The following is a 15,538-nucleotide window of genomic DNA, read 5'->3' on the forward strand; positions in this document are numbered from 1 at the left end:
GAATCCCTGTGTCTGCAGCTTCACCAGTTGGTTATGGGATACGAAGCACTTTTCCCAATCGCCCTTTTTGGGGCCATGGGGGCGGGAGGAAGAGCTGGGAGCGCTAGCCATGTTGGGGTGCTTTTCTGCTGGCAAGCTCCAAGGATTCCTCGTGTGGTGGAGATGGTGTGGATTGGATCTGAAGATCCCCGTCTCTTTAAATAGACAATTTTCTCTCATGGTCAGGGTGGTATGTGCAAAAATGCCCCGACCTCGTATTCGCTTGACAAGTGGAAGCTGAAATCCTGAAGGTGCAGAAGCTGATGAGCATGACATTAAATGAGAAGCCGGATACTGCTCTTTAAGTCAGGTATTTTGAAGTAATCAGAGGAGGAACCTGCCTTGCAATTCCAAAGACAATCTGTATGCCGGATACCTTGTCATTGAAGCCTGGTTCAGGGCTACTGAGGGAGTCCTGGATTAAGGGGTCCTCGAACGGCCGGACTATTAACATGGGCCGGACTGTTGGGCTATGAAGATACAAGACAAAAGACTTCTTCCCGTGTCCGGATGGACTCTCCATTGTGTGGAAGGCAAGCTTGGCGATTCAGATATGTAGATTCCTTTCTCTGTAACCGACTTTGTACAACCCTAGCCCCCTCCGGTGTCTATATAAACCGGATGGTTTAGTCTATAGGGGACGATCATAATCCCATAGGCTAGACTTCTAGGGTTTTAGCCATTACGATCTCGTGGTAGGTCAACTCTTGTAATACTCATATTCATCAAGATCTATCAAGCAGGAAATAGGGTATTACCTCCATAGAGAGGGCCTGAACCTGGATAAACATCGTGTCCCCTGTCTCCTGTTACCATCGAACTTAGACACACAGTTTGGGACCCCCTACCCGAGATCCACCGGTTTTGACACCGACAGCGAGCACTCGAGGCGACCCGTATATGAGTTCTATGGGGACAACTCCTTCGGCCCCGTATACCAGGGAGAAGGGTGTCTAACCGGTGGCTCTATTTGGTGTCGTCCTGATTGACCAAAGGACTGTCGGCAACTCATCAATCCAGCACCTTCCGCACTTGTGCAGCCTCTTGAAAGTCCTCGTCTTGAGACCCCGCAGCACCTCAACATTTTCCCTTTCTGCCTGGCCATTGCTTCTTGGATGAGCAATAGAAGCAAAATAGATTTTGCTGCCAAGGTCTCGGATATATTGCATGAAGGTGCGGCTCATGAACTGCGTGTCGCTATCAGTGATGACTCTGTTTGGCACACCAAAATGGCAAACTAGTCCTTTGAAGAACTTGATGGCCGACTGTGCTATCACCTTTCTCACTTCCTCCACTTCCGGCCACTTTGCGAACATGTCGATTGCAATGTACAAGTACTCAAAGCCCCCGACAGCACGGGGAAAAGGGACCAGTATGTTGAGTCCCTAGACCAAAAATGGCCAGGAAAGAGGGATTGTCTGAAGAGCTTGGGCTAGCTGATGCATTTTCTTTGAATAAAACTGACATGCTTCACACTTGGTGACTAGTGCACTTGCATCCTGGATGTCGGCGTTCTGGGAACGGGGGTCCCCAGACTTGTCAGCCTGCAGCGTGGCACAAGTGGTGGCCTAGTACGGCCCATCTTCATCAAATCAAGCTCAAGACCCTCGCGAGGGGCCAAGCCTCGTGGGGCGGATGATGCAAGGCTTCCCCAGGAACGACCTCACCAGGCATGCTCGCGAGGAGGCGGAGAGATCAAGGCAGGGGTACCTTGCGAGGTGCCCGTGACACAAGCCATGATGATCGAGACCAGGCAGGCTCCGGTCTACACAGTGTCCTTGTTTCCTCTTTGGTGCAAAGGGGGAAAGCGCAGGTGTGGAGTACCGAGGCATCAAGCAAAGGTTACCGTTTCGATACAACGCGACCAAGAGCAACAGAGCGGCAGGACGGAGGTCACCATGGAGCCCAAAACAGCATCATCGCCAGGGCCTTTGGCAGTCGAAGACCAACTTTAGTCAAGATAACTTGTACTAGATGTTCCCCTTCAAAATGGTTGTTGTTGGCGCCCTTCCCACTCAATATTTGGGAAGAGGACCAGGGCCTGTATATATAGAGATAGCCACCATAGTAGAGGGTATAGAGTTCTCATCAGATCCAGGGGTGATCCAACTCACCCAAGTAGTTCACCGCACCAGCCCAAGAACACCTCTCAGGTGGCTATTCTTCCTTTGTACTATTCATCATCAGCCCCAGAGGCAATCCACCACACCACACACTGGATTAGGGTATTACACCACAATGGTGGCCCGAACTAGTATAAACCTTGTGTCCCTCGTGTTGTTCATCGTGTAGCTTAGATTCATAGTGAGGCGCTGGGACGTGGATTGGTAGGGGGAAGATCTTCACGCACACCCCAGAGTTCGAACCTTAAGGGTTTTCCGGAACCCGATATCCGACATTTGGCGCGCTGGGTAGGGGGCTGCCGGAGTCTTTCTTTTGCGATTCTGCGTTCGACTATTTGTCACATCCATCGCTGACGCTCGCCGAGCTTGCACCGAGCGTCAGGCTGCTCTCACCGCCCGCGTCGCCCAGACAGCTCCCGTCGATGGGCCTCCCCGTCGTTCTCCGTCGCCTACCGCCAACACTGCCACCGGCCCGGCGGGGAACGAGCAGCAGGCATCATTGCTACATCCCCTGGTGCGGAGGGAAGGCCGCACCGCCACTCCGACATTGACTCCAGCTGGTTCGTCGTCTCACACCCGTCACACTCCTACGGACACGCATGCCGCGTTGCTCCTGGCACGCGATCTCCTGCACTACCGCCCCATCAATGACCTCTATGAGGAGTGGCTCACTCGCATCACCGAGCTCGTCAATGCCACAGCGGGCTCTCCTGCGCCGTCCCTCTCACTGCCTCGCCCTCTGTCCTACGTGGGTGACCCTTCTCAGGAGGTCCCTCCGCCACCTCCTCCCCAAGAAGGCGCCCTGGCTCCAAGGTGTGCGGCCCCTAGACGAGACCCACCGCGTCCAGCGCCCGCGCAACAAGAAAGGAGCTGCCAAGAAATCCCTCGTCCCCAAGAAGGTGCTCGCGTGCTCCCTGCGCCAGCACGTCAAGACCCCGTGCTGCCCCCTGGAGGCGGCGCGCGGGAATCCCCAGGTGCAAGCCCCGTGTCTGCAAAGGGCTCCGATGGCCACCGCAGGATGTCGTGCCTTCACCACCGAGCTATGCAGTGTTGCCTGGCCAGGCAAGTTCAAGCCAGATCTGCCTCCTTTCTGCAACGACACTGCCAACCCCGTGGAGTTCCTGCAGCTCTACGAGATGGGCATCAAAGCAGCCAACGGAGACGAGAAGGTCATGGCGAATTGGTTTCCCATGGCGCTCAAAGATGGTGCCCGCACCTGGCTCCTGAACCTGCCTCCCGGCACGATTTCATCTTGGGACAAGATGCGCACCCGCTTCATCGCCAACTTCCAGGGCACTCGCGACCATCCTCCAGTCGTGGGTGACCTGCGCCGCATCAAGCAGCAACCTAAAGAGACCCTGCAGAAGTACATCCAATGCTTCAACAGTGCTCGCCTCAAGATTCCCAAGGTAACCGAGGAGGACATCATCTTAGCGTTCTCTGATGGCGTCCGCGACGTCAAGATGAAGGAGGAGCTAGCTATCCATGAGGACCTGTGCACATCTCTGGAGCTATTCAACCTGGCGACCAAGTGCGCTAGGGCTGAAGAGGGGCACCTCTCCCTTCTCAAGCTCCCAGCTGCTGACCCTGAAGAGAAGAAAGCCAAGGCCAAAGACGTGAAGCACAAAGGAGCAGCCGTGCTTGCAGTAGAGCCAGACACGAAGCACGGTAGGGACCAGCCGGAGTCGTCCAAGGGCAGCCGGTACTGCGTGAACCACGACCTCCACACCCACAACACCAACGAATGCCAAGAGCTCAGGGCCGTGCGAGAAGGGCGCATAGGTCGACGCACCGAGTGCAACGACCGGGGCTACAGCCGGGGAGGAGGAAGAGGTGGAGGACGATGGGACGACCGAGGCCCTCGCTAAGGGTGGCGTGACTGACCTCGCGAGGACCGCTGGAAGGACCAGCCTCGCGAGGGGGCTTGGAGGGATCAGCCTCACGAGGATCGCCCGCAGGGTAACGCAGGCCTTCCTCCTTTGCCGCCACTGCCAAGAAGGAATGAAGGTCATCATCAGGACGAGGTGGCTGGGGGCTTCCAGGAGCCATGTGCTATCGCTTGCATCTTGGGCGGTGCCCGGGCCCCAGCCTCTCAGCGCATCTTCAAGCAGTTTGCTCGCGAGGTGAACGCAGTCCTCCCCAAGATCGAGGCCACGCACCCTCTCAAGTGGTCCACATGCGCCATCACGTTCAGCTCAGCGGATCACCTCAAGTGTGCGGCTATAGCCAGGGTCTTTCCCATGCTTTGTTCCCTAGTCATCAGCAATGTGCAGGTTACCAGGACCCTCATCGGCGGTGCAGGACTCAACGTTCTGTCCGTTGAGACATTCAACAATCTCCAAGTGCCATATGATCAGCTTCAGCCAACCAAGCCTTTCTCAGGAGTCACTGACGGCTCCACCACCTCGATAGGGCAGGTCCGCCTCCCTGTCACCTTTGGACAGCACAAGAACTACCGTACCGAGCTCATCGACTTCGACTTTGCCCACATTCGCCTGCCATACAATGCCATCCTTGGGTATCCAGCCCTGGCCAAGTTCATGGCAGTGACTCACCATGGATACAATGTCCTCAAGATGCCGGGAAGCGGTAGAGTCATCGCAGTCCCCTGTGAAGAGAAGGATGCGGTGTGCTCTCTCGAGCGTGCCTTCCAAGCTGCATCAGTTGAGGACCCTGACAGCAAGAGCGGGAACCCTCTCAAGGTAGTTCTCAAGAAGAAGAATACATCACCCAGCTCAAGGCCTCAGGAGGCAGGCATGTCCGGATGCACCGCGCCAGGGTCTGCGCCCGTCCAAGGGGCGCCTCCCTCCATCGCATAGTAAGGCGCACCCGGCGCCTTCCTCGGGCAAGGCTTGGGGGCTCTCTCCTGGAGGGCCTTTGACTTTGCCATGATCATGAGGGAGGCGCTCGGGCACCACTTGGAGGCGTGCTTCGCGGCACGTTTCCCTCATGAAGGCATAAGGCAAGGAAGGCCCAACCCTTAGGAGTTCATCACCAAGGTCACTCAGGAGCTGCAGGAGTCAAGAGTCATGCGCGGCAATTGGGGCTCACCCAGCGTAGCTCCCCATCCAGGTGAGGATGGCGGGCTGCATGTCTGCATCGACTACCCAGCGTAGCTCCCCATCCAGGTGAGGATCGCGCGTCTCAGGAGCATTTCTGGCCTTCGCGCGTGGGACGTTGCGAGGGTCCACCTCACAGCTACGTTTGCATGCCTTTCGGCCTGCCGAACGCGGCTGCTTCTCACCAACGCCTAATGAGGAGCATTCTGAAAGCTAATGAGGCCAGGCACTGCGCGTTCCTGGCGGAGATGGAGATGGACCATGAGGAGCCGCCCGGAACCCCAGAGCCTCCCGAGGCTCGGGGCTCTGATGGCTCGTGAGGATCGGCTTCTTCACTATGCATCATCATCTACTCCAACACCCACTCTGCAATGATACCAGGTGACATCTTTCGAGTTTTATTTCAATTGGGAGTGCCCTCAGGGCTGCATTATTCCCAGGTCGCGTGGGCCCGTCCCTGTAGCATGTATGCATTTTTCTTCTGTCTTTAGTTCACTTTGTTGTGGGCGCCCCTCGGGCTGCATCATCCCCAAGCCGCTCGGGCCTGACCCAGCAGCATGTATCTTTCCCGCATCTATCTAAGTTGGCTTGCATTCATGCTTAACCTGCCTGTGATAATCGCCTGCTCGATTGACAACTACCTTTGGAGCCACTCGCTCTGGCATGGCGCTTGTGCATGGGTCCGTCCCTCCAACATCGACAAATCAGAGTGGTCGAGCTCTGGCCGCGGCAGCCCCGCAAAGCGCTACCTCACCAGGCCCTCAGTGCCCTCAGCACCCGCTCGGAGCAACCAATGGCTGGCCGGCAATCGTAATGGCAACCCCTCCTTCTCTCGTGTTGGCTCACAGGAACTACCTGAGGAATAACATGGGGGGGCATCGCGAGCTCTCTTTCTCTCTCTTACCCATGTGATCCGCTCGCCCGTTAAAAGGGGGGCTCCTGAGCATCACAACTCAGGAGCTCTTACTGGCTCTCCAGCCCACACCCCCTGGCCTTGTCCACAGCATCGCGACCTGGCATACCAGCGGCGGCTGAGCTCGCTCGAGGGCCGGGACCTGAGGATGTAGAGCATGAAGGAGAGTGCGGGGAAGGGATGAGAAGCTCATGAAGACGTGACCCAGCGACATCCCAGCTACCGACACCCAGGTCTGGCACCTCGCAAAGGAACAACTCCAAGCTTTCGAGATAAGTTGCGCTCCTGGAACAGCTAATTTATGTGACACCAAGCCCTCACTTAATGCAGCTCTGAGACGTTTCCTTCCTTTCTCGCCTTTCAGCGGCTGCTTGAGTGCTAAAGGGGACCTCCTGAGCATCGCGCCTCAGGGGCTCTTACTGGACCTCGGGCCGCTCACCTCCTGGCCTTGACCACGGCATCGCGACCTGGCATACGAGGGACAGCTGAAGCCTGCCTGGGGACTGGGACCTGTTGATGACCCACAAGTGTAGGGGATCAATCGTAGTCCTTTCGATAAGTAATAGTGTCGAACCCAACGAGGAGCAGAAGGAAATGACAAGCGGTTTTCAGTAAGGTTTTCTCTGCAAGCACTGAAATTGTAGGTGATAGATAGTTTTGTGATAAGATAAATAGCAACGAGTAACAAGTAAATAAAGTGCAGCAAGGTGGCCCAATCCTTTATGTAGAAAAGGATAAGCCTGGACAATTTCTAATAATGAGAAAGGAGCTCCCGAGGACACATTGGGAATTATCGTCAAGCTAGTTTTCATCACGTTCATATGATTCGGGTTCGGTACTTTGATAATTTGATATGTGGGTGGACCGGTACTTGGGTACTGTCCTAACTTGGACAAGCATCCCACTTATGGTTAACCCCTATTGCAAGCGTCCGCAACTACAAAAGAACTATTAAGGTAAACCTAACCACAACATTAAACATATGGATCCATATCAGCCCCTAACGAAGCAACGCATAAACTAGGGTTTAAGCTTCTGTCACTCTAGCAAACCATCATCTACTTATTACTTCCCCATGCCTTCCTCTAGGCCCAAATAATGGTGAAGTGTCATGTAGTCGACGTTCACATAACACCACTAGAGGAAAAGACAACATACATCTCATCAAAATATCGAACCAATACCAAATTCACATGACTACTAATAGCAAGACTTCACCCATGTCCTCAGGAACAAATGTAACTACTCACAAAGCATATTCATGTTCATAATCAGAGGAGTAATAATATGCATAAAGGATCTGAACATATGATCTTCCACCAAGTAAACCAATTAGCATCAACTACAAGGAGTAATCAACACTACTAGCAACCCACAAGTACCTATTTGTGGTTTTGATACAAGATTGGATACAAGAGATGAACTAGGGTTTTGACAGGAGATGGTGCTGGTGAATATGTTAATGGAGATTGACCCCCTCCCGATGAGAGGATCATTGGTGATGACGTTGGTGATGATTTCCCCCTCCCGGAGAGAAGTGTCCCTGGCAGAACAGCTCCGCCAGAGCCCTAGATTGATTCTGCCAAGGTTCCGCCTCGTGCCGGCGGAGTTTCGTCCAGTAAGCTTGCCCACGATTTTCCTAGGGTAAAAGCTCTGATATAATGGAAGATGGACGCCGGAGGCGCACCAGGGGGTCCAGGAGATGGGGGGCGCCCTATAGGGGGGGGCGTGCCCTCCTGTCTCCTGGACAGGGTGTGGGCCCCCTGGTGTATTTCTTTCGCTCAAAAATTCTTATTAAATCCAAAAAGATGTTTCGTGGAGTTTTAGGACTTTTGGAGTTGTGCATAATAGGTTTCCAACGTTTGCTCCTTTTCCAGCCAGATATAATGTGTAATAACATCCCATAATGCAATAAATATTGATATAATAGCATGAGGCAAAATGGACGTATCAACTCCCCCAAGCTTAGACCTCGCTTGTCCTCAAGCGGAAGCCGAAATCGAAAAATATGTCCACATGTTTAGAGATAGTGGTTTCGATAAAAATAAAATACGGACATGAGGGCATCATGATCATTCTTATAACAACAACATATATAGATTTCATCATATGATTTATTATGCTCAAGTAACAATCAATTCACAATGTCAAGTATGGTTCAAAAACTTCATTGGGAACTAATAAACTATAATCTCAGTCATTGAAGCAATTGCAATTTATCGTAATATCAGAAAGAGTCAACAATAGAGCTTTTCAGCAAGCTCACATACTCAACTATCTCATAGTCTTCTACAATTGCTAACACTCACGCAATACTTGTGGTTATGGAGTTTCAGCCGGACACTGAGAAAGATAGGGGCTTATTGTGTTGCCTCGCAACGTATTCACCTTTAGGTGATGTTAACAATAATGGCCCATGCTAACTTACATCCAATTGGATATATATATCATGATCTTTCACACACGAGGAGCTTGCCAAAGGATAAAATGAAAAAGGGAAAGGTGAGGATCACCTTGACTCAAGCATAAAGTAAAAACATAAAGTAAAAGATAGGCCCTTCGCAAAGGGAAGCAGAGGTTGTCATGTGCATTTAGGGTTGATGCACAAAATCTTAATGCAAAAGAACGTCACTTTATATTGCCCCTTGTATGTGGACCTTTATTATGTAGTCCGTCGCTTTTATTACTTCCACAACAAGTTCGTACAAAGCTTATTTTCTCTGCACTAATAAGTCATACATATTTAGATAACAATTTTTATTGCTTGCAACATGACAACTTACTCGAAGGATCTTACTCAATCCATAGATAGGTATGGTGGACTCTCATGGCAAAACTGGGTTTAAGGATATTTGGAAGCACAAGTAGTATATCTACTTGGTGCAAGAAATTTGGCTAGCATGAGGGGGAAAGGCAAGCTCAACATGTTTGGAAGGTCAATGACAATATACTTTAACTGAGATGTCGGAAAACATAAACCATTACGTTGTCTTCCTTGTCCAACGTCAACTCTTTTAGCATGTCATACTTAATGAGTGCTCCCAATTATAAAAAGGTGTCCAAGATAATATATTTGTATGTGAACCCCTCTTTCCTTATCACTTCCTATTAATTGCAACGATGACCAAGGCTAAATTTATCAACTCTCAACAATTTTTATGCCTCATACTTTCTATGTGTGAAGTTATCACTATCCATAAGATCAATATGAACTCTCTTATTCTTTATACTTTCTCAAGATCATAGCAACATAGCAAAGCCCTTGACTCAACACTGATCTTTATTATAGATAGCTCAAGGACCCGATTACAAAAAGAGATCACAATGCAAAACTCAAAACTACTTGATATCAAAACTTCGAACTAATAGATCAAGATACTACTAAAAGGATCGAACTAAATAAAGCGGAAAAGATAGGAGTGTGATGGTGATACGATACCGGGGCCCACCCCGAAGCTTGGCAATTGCCAAGGGGAGTGCCCATACCCATGTGATTATGTCTCTTTATTCGGAAGTGGTGATGGTGGAGTTGCTGCATTTTTCTTCTCTAGCTTGCGTCTGAGGCTAAAATTTTCCTCCCTCAGATCCTCATTCTCGAGTTCAAGTTTCATTATCTTTTTGCATAATGCCGCCTTGTTGTCCTGCAAAAAACGTGGTGGGATAGATTGGACCTTAGGGAGGCTTGACATTTTAAACTCCACATGCATATCCCTAGGTTGAGGTAATGGGGTTTCGTCCTCGTCTGAACTCGTCTCCTCTTTTCCCTTAGGCTCATAGTCTTCTTCTTCTTCGGAGGTCCGGTCATCATGCTCCAAGTCCCCGTAGACCTTAGGGTCTGCAAGGTAGTTAGCAACATAGATTTACCCTTCCGAATCCTGAGATGACATAATGCTCTAAATCTGCAACAGAAACAACTCGAAATGAAAACAGAGGATATTTGCATGATACGGTGGTCAAAACCTTCGGGAGTATATATAATGAATTTTTACCGACCAAAATACGTAATATGCAAGAAAACAGAGTCTGGGAGGCACACGAGGTGCCCACGAGACAGGGGGCGCGTCCGGTAGGGGGGCGCACCCTCCACTCTCGTGGGAGCCTCGTGTCCCTTTTGGACTACTTCTTTCTTCCTAAAATTCTTAAATATTCCAAAACTGATAAAAATTGCCATCGGAGTTGTTTTGGAGTCGGTTTACGTACCGTACCACATACCTATACCTTTTCGGAGTCTGGAACGTTCTGGAAAGTGTCCCTTATGTATTCCTCAGGAGTTACGGTTTCAATAATATTAGTTTCAACATTGATAGGATTACCTGAAATATAATGTTTAATTCTTTGACCGTTTACCACCCTCGGATTTGTGCCTTCGAAGTTATTGATTTTTATGGCACCAGAATGATAGACCTCCTCGATAATGTAAGGACCTTCCCATTTTGAGAGAAGTTTTCCTGTAAAAAATCTTAAATGGAGTTGAATAATAATACATAATCTCGTACGTTAAACTCACGCTTTTGTATCCTCTTGTCATGCCAGCATTTGACTTTTTCTTTGAATAGCTTGGCATTCTCATATGCTTGGGTTCTCCATTCATCAAGTGAGCTAATATCAAATAACCTCTTCTCACCGGCAAGTTTGAAGTCATAACTGAGCTCTTTAATAGCCCAATATGCCTTATGTTCAAGTTCAAGAGGTAAATGACACGCTTTTCCATAAACCATCTTATATGGAGACGTACCCATAGGATTTTTGTATGCAGTTCCATAGGCCCATAATGCATCATCAAGTTTTTTGGACCAATTCTTTCTAGATCTATTCACAGTCTTTTGTAAAATTAATTTGAGCTCTCTATTGCTGAACTCTACTTGACCACTAGACTGCGGATGATAAGGAGATGCGATTCTATGATTGACTTCATACTTAGCAAGCATGTTACGGAAAGCACCATGAATAAAATGTTAACCACCATCAGTCATAAGATATCTAGGGACTCCAAATCTCAGAAAAATAACTTCTTTAAGCATTTTAATACAAGTGTTATGATCAACACTACTAGTTGGAATAGCTTCTACCCACTTAGTAACGTAATCAACAGCAACTAAAATATGTGTATAACCATTAGAGGCAGGAAAAGGTCCCATATAATCAAAGCCCCAAACATCAAACGGTTCAATAACAAGAGAATAATAGGAATTTCTTGACGTCTACTAATGTTACCTATTCTTTGGCATTCATCACAAGATTAGACAAACTTACGAGCATCTTTGAAGAGAGTAGGCCAATAAAAACCAGATTGTAGTACCTTGTGTGTAGTTCTATCTCCAGCGTGGTGTCCTACATAAGATTCAGAGTGACACTTACGTAGAATCTGTTCCTGTTCATGCTCAGGCACACAACGTCTAATAACATCATCTACTCCTCCTTTATAAAGGTGTGGATCATCCTAGAAGTAATGTCTTAAATCATAAAAGAACTTTTTCTTTTGCTGGTATGTGAAACTAGGTGGTATAAATTTAGCAACAATGTAATTAGCATAATCAGCATACCAAGGAGCAGTATGAGAAGCATTAACGCTAATTGTTCATCAGGGAAGCTATCATTAATAGGCAGTGGGTCATCAAGAACATTCTCTAACCTAGACAAGTTATCTACAACGGGGTTCTCCGCTCCCTTTATATCAATAATATGCAAGTCAAATTCTTGGAGCAAGAGAACCCATCTAATGGGTCTAGGCTTAGCATCTTTCTTTTCCATAAGATATTTAATAGCAGCATGATCAGTGTGAATAGTAGTTTTGGAATCAACAATATAAGGTCTAAACTTATCACATGCAAACACAACTGCTAAGAACTCTTTTTCAGTAGTAGCATAATTTCTCTGGGCAGTATCAAGAGTCTTACTAGCATACTGGATAACAATCTATTTCTTATCAACTCTTTGCCCAAGAACAACACCTATAGCATAATCACTAGCATTGCACATAATTTCAAAAGGTAAATTCCAATCAGGTGGCTGGACAATAGGTGCAGTGATCAAAGCTTTCTTATGTGTTTCAAATGCTTCTACACAATCATCATCAAGGACAAAAGGAATATCTTTTTACAATAAATTAGTCAGAGGCCTAGTGATTTTAGAAAAGTCCTTAATGAACCTCCTATAAAAACCGGCATGACCAAGGAAACTTCTTATACCTTTTATGTCCTTGGGACATGGCATCTTTTCAATAGCATCAACTTTGGCTTTATCAACTTCAATACCTCTCTCGGAGATCTTGTGCCCCAAGACAATGCCTTCATTAACCATAAAGTGACACTTTTCCCAATTTAGGACAAGACTAGTGTCTTCGCATCTCTATAAAACTCGATCAAGGTTGCTCAAACAATCATCAAAAGAGGATCCATAAACGAAAAAGTCATCCATGAATACCTCACAAATCTTTTCACAAAAATCAAAGAATATAGCCATCATGCATCTTTGAAAGGTAGCAGGTGCATTACATAAACCAAAAGGCATACGTCTATAAGCAAAAGTACCAAAAGGGAAAGTAAAAGTAGTTTTAGATTGATCCTTCGCCGACACAGGTATCTGGGAGAAACCAGAATAACCATCTAGAAAGCAGAAATGTGTGTGTTTGGATAGTCTTTCTAGCATTTGATCAATAAAAGGTAAGGGGTAATGATCTTTCTTAGTAGCTTTATTTAACTTACGGAAATCAATTACCATCCTATAACCTATAATAATTCTTTGCGGGATAAATTCATCTTTATCATTAGGAACAACGGTAATACCTCCCTTTTTAGGAACATAATGAACGGGGCTTACCCATTCACTATCAGCAACGGGGTAAATAATACCTGCCTCAAGGAGCTTTAGTATCTCCTTTCTTACCACTTCCTTCATCTTGGGATTTAATCATCTTTGAGGATCTCTAACTGGTTTGGCATCTTTCTCCACTGTAGTTTTGTGTTGGCATAATGTGGGACTAATTCCCTTAAGATCATCCAGAGTATATCCAATAGCTGCTCGATGCTTCTTCAGAGTTTTCAATAATGTTTCTTCTTCTTTCTCTGAAAGGTTAGCACTAATAATCACAGGATATATTTCTTTTTCATCAAGATAAGCATACTAAGATTATCAGGCAATGGTTTGAGTTCAAACACGGGATCACCCTTGGGTGGTGGGGGATCCCCAAGAATTTCAACAGGAAGGTTATGTTTCAGCATAGGTTCCTGTTTAAGGAACACTTCATGTATTTCCTCCCTTTCCTTCATAAACATATCGTTTTCATGGTCTAGCAAATAATGTTCTAACAGATCAGTTGGAGGAACAGCAATGGAAGCAAGACCAATAATCTCATCCTTACAGGGTAGTTCCCTATCACGAGGTTGTCTACTAAACTTAGCGAAATTGGACTCATGAGACATACCATCTATGCCAACAGTGACAATATTCTTTTCACAATTAATCTTAGCACTAGCTGTATTCAAGAAGGGTCTACCAAAAATAATGGGACAAAAATCATCTTGTGGGGCAACAAGAACAAGAAAATCAGCAGGGTATTTAACCTTCCCACACAAAACTTCAACATCTCTAACAATCCCAAAGGATTTAATGGTATCCCTATTAGCAAGCTTGATAGTAACATCAATGTCTTCTAGTTCAATGGGTGCAATGTCATGCATAATTTCTTGATATAAGGTATAAGGTATTGCACTAGCACTAGCACCCATATCACATAAGCCATGATAACAATGATATCCTATTTTAATAGAAATAACAGGCCTGCCTACGACAGGTCTACATATCTTGATATCTGGCCTAGCAATATTAGCAGTCTCACCACAGAAAGAAATAACATGCCCATATAAATCCTCATCCAAGAGATCTTTAACCATAGCAATACTAGGTTCAACATTAATTTGCTTAGGAGGTGTATAAGTGCTAGTATTACTCTTACGAACAATAGTCGAAGCTTTAGCATGATCCTTTATCCTAACAGGTAAAGGAGGTTTTTCAACATAAGCAGTATGAACAATAGGATCACTATAGGTAATAGTCTTTTCTTCGACTGTAATAGGTGCAACTACTTTCACTTCAACAGGAGGATTATATTCAAACCACTTCTCTTTAGGGAGATCAACATGAGTAGCAAAAGATTCACAGAAAGTAGCTACTATCTCAGAGTCAAGTCCATACTTAGAGCTAAATCCACGGAAAGCATCGATATCCATAAAAGATTTAACACAATCGAACTTAGGTGTCATACCTGACTCCTTACCATCGTCGGAACCCCAATCTTCATAGTTGCGTTTAATTCTTTCCAATAAGTCCCATTTGAAACTAATAGTGTTCAGCATATAAGAACCAGCACAGGAAGTATCGAGCAGGTTGTGATTATCAAGAGAAAGCCGAGCATAAAAGTTCTAAATAATCATTTCCCGAGAGAGCTCATGATTGGGGCATGAATATAACATTGACTTAAGCCTCCCCCAAGCTTGAGCGATTCTTTCTCCTTTGCGAGGCCAGAAATTATATTATGTAATTACGATCACGATGAACAAGATGTATAGGATAGAACTTCTGGTGAAATTCCAACTTCAATCGCTTATAATTCGAAGATCGCGTATCATCACATAGCCTATACCATGTCAATGCATCTCCCTTCAAATATAAAGGGAAGACCTTCCTTTTTACAACATCATCAGGAATACCTGCAAGCTTAAATAATCCACAAACTTCATCTACAAAGATAAGGTGTAAATCGGGATCCAATATTCCATCTCCTGCAAATGGATTAGCTAGCAGTTTTTCTATCATACCTGAAGGAATCTCAAAGTAAATATTTTCATAAAGTTCAGTAGGTTGAGGAGCAACTCTTCGCTCTTCTGGTTGGGGTGAAGATACCCCAAACAAGCCCCTCAAAGGATTAGTTTCCAAAGTGACAAGTAACAGAAAATTTCAGCACACTATATAAATGTTTCCTTACCAAGTTCCACTCACCAAAAGCGCTACACTCCCCGGCAACGGCGCCAGAAAAGAGTCTTGATGACCCACAAGTGTAGGGGATCAATCGTAGTCCTTCCGATAAGTAAGAGTGTCGAACCCAACGAGGAGCAGAAGGAAATGACAACCGGTTTTTAGTAAGGTTTTCTCTGCAAGCACTGAAATTGTAGGTGATAGATAGTTTTGTGATAAGATAAATAGCAACGAGTAACAAGTAAATAAAGTAAATAAAGTTCAGCAAGGTGGCCCAATCCTTTATATAGCAAAGTATAAGCCTGGACAATTTCTATTAATGAGAAAGGAGCTCCCGAGGACACATTGGGAATTATCGTCAAGCTAGTTTTCATCACGTTCATATGATTCGCGTTTGGTACTTTGATAAATTGATATGTGGGTGGACCGGT

This window comes from Triticum aestivum, chromosome 6B (assembly GCF_018294505.1).
Source record: "Triticum aestivum cultivar Chinese Spring chromosome 6B, IWGSC CS RefSeq v2.1, whole genome shotgun sequence".
Lineage (NCBI taxonomy): Eukaryota > Viridiplantae > Streptophyta > Magnoliopsida > Poales > Poaceae > Triticum > Triticum aestivum.